The 9816-nt window shown below is 39.0% G+C and overlaps 1 pseudogene; it reads left to right on the top strand.

The window, feature by feature from the left end:
* The first annotated feature begins 217 nt into the window (after window positions 1-217).
* Window positions 218-9028, top strand: LOC122048756 (annotated as a pseudogene).
* Window positions 9029-9816: the final 788 nt, after the last annotated feature.

Genomic DNA, 9816 nt, shown 5'->3' on the forward strand with positions numbered 1-9816 from the left:
TCTTTTTTTTTTGTTGGTCCAGTCGGCGATAAAAGTTTCACCTTCCCCCAATCGGACGCTTTCTCAGTTGCTTCCGTCTCTTTTTTCCCCAATCAAAAGGGAAAAAAATGGTTCTTTTTTGTTGTGGTTGCGAGAGGTGGATTTGATGCGAAACCCTAGTCACTTCCGTGCTGTTAGGTTGATTTGTGTGAGCGGAGGTATCGGATCCGAGCTCGATATGGGAAACTGCTGCCTTTCACCGGAGGCTGTCGCCAGGGAGGACGTCAAGACCTTCCCCCATCCCCATCATGACCACGGCACCCGCCCACTAGCCAACAAGAACCACCTACGCTAGAACGGCGGCGGGCACTCCAAGCGAATGGCGGCGGTTCTTAGTGGAGACGCCAGGGTGGTGGGCGGGATCGAGGAGAAGTACGTGCTGGATCGTGAGCTCGGTCGTGGGGAGTTTGGGGCCACCTACCTCTGCCTGGACCACTTCACCGGGGAATTGCTTGCCTACAAGTCGATCTCGAAGAGGAAGCTGCGGACGGCGGTTGACGTGGAGGACGTGCAAGGGTGGGGAGCTCTTTGACCGCATTGTGGCGAGGGGCCACTACTCAGAGCGCGTGGCAGCTGTGGTCATGAAGACCATTGTTGAGGTCGTGCAGCTATGCCATTGCCATGGGGTGATCCATCGAGACCTCAAGCCGGAGAATTTCTTGTTTGCAAACAAGAAGGAGAACTCGCCCTTGAAGGCAATTGACTTTGGGTTGTCAATATTCTTCTAGCCTGGTGAGAGCATCTCTTGATCCACATTAAAATTGCTTACTTTATTGTAGTTTTCAAATGCTACAATAGTGGATATTTGTCTGGAATATACCAAAGCGATTGTCCAAATAAAATACATAGTTCCATGACTATTCAATTCGGTGCATATTTTCATGATGGTTAATTTGCATTTTCATGTTTATTTATACTTTATTGATCTCTATGCTATTTTATGTTTTATGTGGTTTCCCATTTTTGATGTGTTTGTGTCAAAAATGGCTCAAGGATACACTAAGATGTAGATCAAGGTTGTTTGTTAGTCCAGGAGCATGAAATGAGTGTTTGTATAGCTTTTCCAATGATAGAGTTTGTGGCTGTGCAGCTTGGGATGCCATTAGATAAAGCCTATGGTTTGTCAATTGAAGAAGATCTCAAAGGAAAAAAAATCTACCTAGTTATTATTGATTATTGATCTTTTTGAAAAAATTTCTCCATAGAACAATGCTTAGTTACCATATGAATGCATACTAATGATCTTCATTTTTGTTGAGTCTCATTAATGATCACTTCCATTCAATAACATAACTTGGAGTTTAGTTTCACTATAAGGGCGCGCTCTACTTATTTTTTTTTTCTCTTTTTACCCCAATTCTAGGTGAAAGATTTTCTGAGATAGTTGAAAGCCCTTATTACATGGCTCCAGAAGTTTTAAAACAGAATTATGGACTAGAAATTGATATATGGAGTGCTGGAGTTATACTCTATATCTTACTGTGTGGAGTTCCCCCATTTTGGGATGGTAAGCTTTCTATCAATAAATCCATTTAGCACACTTCATTATTTGTTCAACCACTTTCTGCAACTAAGTTACTTATTGTCTACTGTAAGCTTTCTATGAATAAATCTATTCTTTATTAGTGTTGGACTCCGTGGTAGTTTTGATGTGATCAACCAAGTTTAGGTTAGGTCCTGTTTGTCTGATCCCTGTGTCTAAGTGTACAGGAACTTAGGAGCGCAGGAAGTCTAGCGGAAGATGCAGCTGGTGAGAAGGACGGCACGGAAAGGGAACTGATGGGCTCGGTGCGTCCGAAGGACGGGAGAGCTGCAGAAGAGTACTCCGGTGGGCGAGAAGAACGTGCGCGGCGTTCGAGGGATGTAAAGCTGAGAAGGAAGACTGCTCGAGGAGAAGGCCGGGAATTGGGTTCGGGTGAGCCCTATTCCGGTAGGCCGCAATCACCCAAGGAGCCGAACCGAAGCAAGTCAACAAGAAGTTGACTTGTCAATGGTTCGGTCGACCGAACCCCTTGATCGGTCGACCGAACCCCTCTTTATCAGAAACCAACCTCAGTTGACACGTCAGATGCCACGTCAAAGGCTGAATGTTGGTGGAGCTTATCGGTCGACCGAACATGCTGATCGGTCGACCGAACCTAAGTTTATCCAGAGACCAAGTCCAGCAGTTTGATCGAGCCAACTCAGCAGGAGACCGTTGGCCAATCGGTCGATTGAACAGAAGGATCGGTCGACTGAACCTAAGCTCGATCCACAGAGGCTGTACCTGGATGGAAGTATGGGCAGATACAGCAGGTTCGGTTGACCGAACCTGGGGATCGGTCGACCGATCCCTCTCGAGTCAAACCTGATCCCGAAGGATTAGGTGATCTGATAAGCTCGAGAACCCCTAAATAAAGAGGGTCTCGGGCAGCTTTAGAGGACAACGAAAAAGTGAACGAAATTCAACTCTTGTACTCTCTAGTTAAGCAATAGTTCTATGCTCTTCAAAGTGTAAAAGGCTTCTCCGCCTTTAGAGAAGGAGTTTCTTACTGCACCTTTCATCGCCCTGGATTAACAACCCTCTTGGTTGTAACCAGGTTAAAATAGCTGAGTCTTCCTTTTCTGTTCATACTTTAGTTCTGTTTAATCTTGTAAGCTATTGCATCTATTTGAGTTTAAATTGGTTAAGGAGGGTTTAGTTTTTATTTGCAGGCAATTCACCCCCTCTTGCCGGTCCCCACTGCACCAACAAGTGGTATCAGAGCCCAACAGCCTCAGAGGGACTAACCGCCATCTGATGCACAAAGATCATAACAATGGCCGGCGCAAACATTCATCCCCCGAAGTTCGACAGAGATTTCGCTACATGGAAGCAAAAAATGGAGGTATTCTTTAAAATGGATTTTGATATTCTTATTACAATGAAATATGGTTTTGCAGCGCCGAAAGATAAAGAAGAAAACACGTGGAGCAAGAAGGAGCAAGCCGATTTTGTCACCAACGGAAAGGCTGAGTTCCACCTGCTCAGCGTTCTGCCACCCCAGGAGGTAAATTAGATCGGAAGCTATGACTCCGCGAAAGATCTCTGGGAAAAATTCCTGGAGCTTCACGAAGGTACTTCCGACGCAAAGCTAGCAAGGCGCAACATCCTCCGGACCCAGTTGACGAACCTCCGGATGAACCAAGGTGAAAAGGTAGCGCAACTCCAAGCAAGGATCAAAGAGCTGATCATGCAACTAACCAATCTTGGAGAAGAAGTAACGAATCGGGACTCGATCCGGTACACGCTCAACGCCTTCCCGAGAACTCCTGAGTGAGCCTTCTTAGTAGATGCATACTACAACTCTAAGGATTTCGAGGTAAGTACTCTAGAACATTTGTTTTCTACTTTTGAACTTCACGAATCTCGAGTTGCAGAGCCCAATGGAGTAGAAAAGATAAGTCAGAACATCACTTTGAAGGCAAGAACAAACGGTTCTGACTCCGAAGTCTCGATCGATGGATCGGAAGTGACACTATTGGTAAAACACTTTAATAAATTTTTAAATCTAATAAATTTAGATCGCAGTCGAAAAAGTTCCAACAAAAGAATAGAGTGGTTCGTTGCTACAATTGCAACGAAGAAGGACATATCAAAGATGACTGCCTAAAACTGAAAAGCAAAAGTAAAGAAAAGAGTAAGAAGCCAGCTCAACCCAAATACAACCTAAAGGCCACGTGGGATGATTCATCGTCCTCCGAATCCGAAGTCGAAGAATTCTTGGGACTAGCACTGATGGCCAACCATCAGCTAGAAGAAACGTCTAGCTCAGAAATGAGCATAGATGAAGGGAGAGGAACAACAGAAGAAGAAGAAAGCTGTGATGAAGGGGGAGCATCGCAAGACGAGGTAAGTAAGGTACGTGCCCTAAACCCTAAATAATCCTTTCGTTTTATTAAAGCTCTTTCTAAAGAATTAGATAAAGTAGAAAAGGAAAATGAATATTTGAAATCAGAAAATGAAGTTTTAAAATTAGAAATTAAAAAATTGAAAACTGATGCATGTTTTAGAAATATTTTTCCACATTCGAAAATAAAGTTATATGGAAAATTAAATTGGTACATAAGGAAGCATCAGGGTCAACTTAGAAAAATAACGAGAAACTATGTACCCCCTAAGTTTTTGACCAACCCTATAGGTAGGAACCTTTATTGGGTTCCAAAATCTTTACTAGTTTAAATTTCTCCTTTAGTTAAAAGCTTACAGTGAGAAAATTAAACATTGAGGTTCTTTATGGAAGTTTTGTCTAAGGAAGTGGTTGTTGCTCTAATAACCAAGAAGGCCCAGTGCCTCGCCACGACCTGGAAGCTGAAATATCAAAATAAAAATATTTAATTAACTTTCTGATAAAAGCATTAAAATTAGAATTAAACAATGCTTTGAAAAGTTTTTAAACATTTCCTTAGAAACTCTTTAATTTTTTTTCTCTAGAAAAACTGTTTCTTGAAATTTTTACTTAGAATTTTTTTTGAAAATTCTAAAAAATTCATTTTACCTTAGAAAAATTCTTCAAAACTTAGAAAATTTTGAAATTAAGCCTAACTCAATTTTTGAAATTTGTTTGCACCCCGTTTTTGCTGTGATCAAAGGGGGAGAATAAAGATAAGTTCAGTTAGGGGGAGTTATTAGGGGGAGTTAGTTAAAATTGTTTTTATATACATTTTTCGTGTTGCAATTTATTTTTGATTGCAAATTTATTCTTGAATTATTAGTTTAGTAATTTCTTTAAATTACTATATGTTGGTTTTTCCCCTAACCTGAACTTGGGTTGATGCACATCAAAAAGGGGGAGATTGTTGGACCCCATGGTAGTTTTGATGTGATCAACCAAGTTTAGGTTAGGTCATGTTTATCTGATCCCTGTGTCTAAGTGTACAGGAACTTAGGAGGGCAGGAAGTCGAGCGGAAGACGCAGCTGGCGAGAAGGACGACACGGGAAGGGAGCTGACGGGCTCGGTGCGTACGAAGGACGGGAGAGTTGCGGAAGAGTACTCCAGTGGACGAGAAGAATGTACACGGCGTTCGAGGGACGTAAAGCCGGGAAGGAAGACTGCTCGAGGAGAAGGCCGGGAATTGGGTTCGGGTGAGCCCTATTCCGGTAGGCCGCAATCACCCAAGGAGCCGAACCGAAGCAAATCAACAGGAAGTTGACTTGTCAACGGTTCGGTCGACCGAACCCCTTGATCGGTCGACAGAACCCTTCTTTATCAGAAACCAACCTTAGCAGACACGTCAGATGCCACCTCAGAGGCTGAACGTTGGTGGAGCTTATCGGTCGACCGAACATGCTGATCGGTCGACCAAACCCAAGTTTATCCAGAGACCAAGTCGAGCAGTTTGATCGGGCCAACTCAGTAGGAGACCGTTGGCCGATCGGTCGATCGAACCTAATCTCGATCCACAGAGGCTGTACCTAGACGGAAGTATGGGCAGATACAGCATATTCAGTCGACCGATCCCTCTCGAGTCAAACCTGATCCCGAAGGATCAGGTGATCTGATAAGCTCGAGAACCCCTATATAAAGAGGATCTCGGGCAGCTTTAGAGGACAACGAAAAAGTGAACGAAATTCAACTCTTGTACTCTCTAGTTAAGCAATAGTTCTGTGCTCTTCAAAGTGTAAAAGGCTTCTCCACCTTCAGAGAAGGAGTTTCTTACTGCGCCTTTCATCGCCATGGATTAACAACCCTCTTGGTTGTAACCAGGTTAAAATAGCTGAGTCTTCCTTTTCTGTTCATACTTTAGTTCTGTTTAATCTTGTAAGCTATTGCATCTATTTGAGTTTAAATTGGTTGAGGAGGGTTTAGTTTTTACTTGCAGGCAATTCACCTCCCTCTTGCCGGTCTCGCTGCACCAACAATTAGTTCTATCACTTTATGCTAATAACATACTTATTGTCTATTAATTAATACACTTTTTGTATTTCTTCAGATACATTTTTTATCTAACGAGCTATGATTTCTTAATTGCAGAAACTGAACAAGGAGTTGCTCAAGCAATTCTTAGGGACGTAATAGATTTCAAACGGGAACCATGACCTAGTATTTCTAACAGTGCCAAAAATTTAGTTCGCCTGATGTTGGAACCTGATCCCAAGCTTCGGTTAACTGCAAAGCAAGTGCTTGGTATGTTTACACTGTATGCTATTTGTTAATATAACTTCAATGGAAGTGTCCCTAACATTTGATAATTTGAGAATTGAGATCATCTTCATTATCTGGGATGGTATCCATATTTATTTAGCTTGTCATCCTGTTCTTGGGTTTCATACTTCGTGTTGGTTTCTTTCTTATGTCGAATTGATGTTTATACATTTTCCCCCCATACAGAGCATCATTGGATTCTGAATGCAAAGAAAGCCTCAAATGTACCTCTTGGTGATGTTGTCAAGTCAAGACTTAAACAATTTTCACGGATGAACAGATTCAAAAAGAGAGCTTTAAGGGTTTGTCTCACTGCAATTAGTAGTTAAATGGAATGTTTTTGATTGCAGAGTATAACTTGGTTTGGTTGATTATTCATTAGGTTATTGCTGATCACATATCTACTGAATAAGTGGAAGACATTAAAGAGATGTTCAAGATGTTGGATGCTGACAATGATGGCATTGTATCCCATGATGAACTCAAAATTGGGCTCGCTAAATTTGGTTCACATCTGGTGGAGTCTGAAGTGCATATGCTTATTGAAGCAGTGAGTATATTAGTTAAATTGATTTGGATTGAAAATGGGAAACATGTTCAAAGCTTTGATGAAAAAATGGCATCTACTTCTTTGTGCTTTGCACTTTTTCCGTATACAATAACCTTATGTGAGATGAACAAGTAGATAGATCCCTTTTAGATATTCGTTGCTCCAGTTGTTGCACTTGGGGTTTATGATCTGATCTTTCATTTGATTTCCTCTAGTTCTACAAAGTTTATGTCTGGTTGAAAGAACAGTCTTGAATTTGCCGAGTTTGTTCTTAGAAATGATTTCATAAGCCTAGCTTGAAGAGGATAAAGTTTGAAATTCGTATTGACTAGTTAGCATTTTATGCCATGAGACCATGGAGAGATGTCTTGGGACTAACCATGTGTGCTTTAGAAAATGTCATTGTTTTACAGTGGAATGAGATGGTTATGCTGAGCACTCATCATGGGAAATTCAAGATAACAAGCAGTATTTAATTATATTTTCAAGAATAAGAGGAGAAATATGTAGTTTATCAATGTGATATATCTTGATGTCTAGTTTTGTTTCTTATGTTATTATATTTGTCTAGTGCTTGTATGGAGGTGCTCAGAAAGGACCCCAGTTAAGAGAGTTGGATCGTGGAGCTGATATCATTGTTGCTACACCAGGACGTTTGAATGATATTCTGAATATGAAAAGATTGAACCTCCATCAAGTACTGATTAATTAAATTGCAACTATGAGAAAACTTTGTTGCAATAATTCCTGGTTTGGAATATATTAAGTTCCCAGGAATGATAGATCTATCATTATATGATGTGGTTGAGATAAATGATGAATGTGTCTCTTTTTAAGCATTCAAATTAGTCATCTTGTTACCTGGTGCTCTTACTACTTTTCAACTATGATTTTTGGTCTTGGTTTACTAATATATTATTTATGTGTTTTTATAGTTTACAAATCTCAATTACTCCAGAGTTGAAATTGATGAAGTGCGGTTCGAGTGGGCTGAATGCATGCTAGATTACATTTGAGTAGGAAAGGTATTTGATTTTTGAAAACTTTGGATGATGCATGCATTTGCATGGAATGTAAATTGTGTATATTATCCCATGTCAATTTCTTTTTGATGGTGATATTCTAGGACTTCTGCAGCATGTATAATTCTTCTGTTTTTGTTCTTTGCTATATTTAAGTAGACAAAATGATACTTTTGTTTGACAGATTAGAACAGTGGATGTTTTAACTCAGAAAACTAGGCATTTGAAGGTGAAAAGTGGTGAGATTAGGGAAATGAAAGGCGCAAGAAGAATGGAGCAGTATAGCAAGTTGAACAGATTCTGATTCTCATAATTTAATGTAGCCTTAGCTGGATTTTTGACTCACGATGTTCTACCTTGATGTGTACAATATCTATTAGCTTTTGATTAAAAAGAATATTTGTGTATTTTATGGATACTGTTATAAGAAGAATATTTATATAATTTGTGAATATTTGTGTATTTTATGGATACTGTTGGAAGAAGAATATTTGTGTAATTTGTGAATATTTGTGTATTTTCTTGGATACTGTTAGTTTTTCATTGTTTCGGAAATCGAATTTGTGTCGTTAAACAATACTGATATTGCATCGATTTTCCACCGCTGCAAAATCGGTGTCATTAACTAATATTACATCGGTCATATACCGCTGCTAAAACTGGTGTTATTAACATATAATATTACATCGGTTTTACACCGTTGATGAAACGGTGTCGTTAAGTGATACAACACCGGTTAATAACCAATTCGAAAATCGGTGTCGTTAAGTGATACTACACCGGTTTTAACCCGATGTCTAAAATGGCAGACCTTTTACATTGCCTTCATAAACATCGGTCGAAAATGTAATAGACAGCGGTGGAAAACCGATGTTTATGAGGGTTTTTCTTGTAGTGCGTGCATTTTTTAAATTCCAAAAAATTAGCTAACTCTTTCTCTTTGCGCGACAAAAAAAGAGAAAGAGTTAGCAACGAAAGAGTTTTATCATTTTATTTGGTTTTTCTTGTTGCGACAAAAAAAGAAATCATCGGTAATTAGCAATAGAGTTAGCAACGAAAGAGTTTCATCATAAATTAGCAACAAATTATATTCATCGCCAAATTCATTACAAATTAGCTATGAAATTCAATATTCGTTGTAAACTCTGTGACAAATTCCAGATTCATTGCAAATTTTTCAATGAAACAGATATTCTTTGCAAACTCTGCAACGAATTTTGAATTCATCATAGAAGCTGAAGTCTTGAAATGATTTTTTTGAGGTCATAGGCCAATTATGAGATGAATCCATGGATTTGTTACCAATTCTATGACGAATCCATTGATTCATCACAGAATGATCAAAATTTAAAATAAAAATAATTTTGTTCGAAACCGACTGATGGACCTAGAGAGCTCGGAATGATATGAAACTAGTTCATATGTGTTCATCTAGTTTTTCTGATTATATCCAAGTGCTCAAACATTAATTTGATATAATGTTTTTTTCATAGCTAAGTCAATTAGATGGACTTTAATTGACTAATGACTCAATAAAATTACTAAAAAGAGTTATTGATTGAACATATTAGAGTCATTTTGATCTTAAAAAATTGTTGATCTCAATATATTAAGTCAAATTGATATTTGAGGGTATTTATATAATAAGGAGAGCTAGACAAACACATAAGAACTAGTTTCATGTTTTTATGAGCTCCTTAGGTTCATTAGTCAGTTTCGAACACATTTATTTTTATTTTTAAAATTTTAACCATTCTGCGATAAATCCATGGATTCATCATAAAATTGGCAATGAATCCTTGGATTCATTGTAGAATTGGCGATAAATCCATGGATTCACCTAGAATGGTCAAAAATAAAAAATAAAAAATAAAAAATAAATGTGTCAGAAATGGTGGATGAATCTAGAGAGCTCAAAATAACATGAAATTGTTGGGGCAATTTCCCTAGGTCATGTTTGACCAGTTTGACTAAGCTTGAGTTGAGTCAAGCTTGAGTCAGGATTTGAGTTTTGAAATTTGACAATATATGGAGATTGCT

Source organism: Zingiber officinale, chromosome 2B, assembly GCF_018446385.1.
Source record: "Zingiber officinale cultivar Zhangliang chromosome 2B, Zo_v1.1, whole genome shotgun sequence".
Lineage (NCBI taxonomy): Eukaryota > Viridiplantae > Streptophyta > Magnoliopsida > Zingiberales > Zingiberaceae > Zingiber > Zingiber officinale.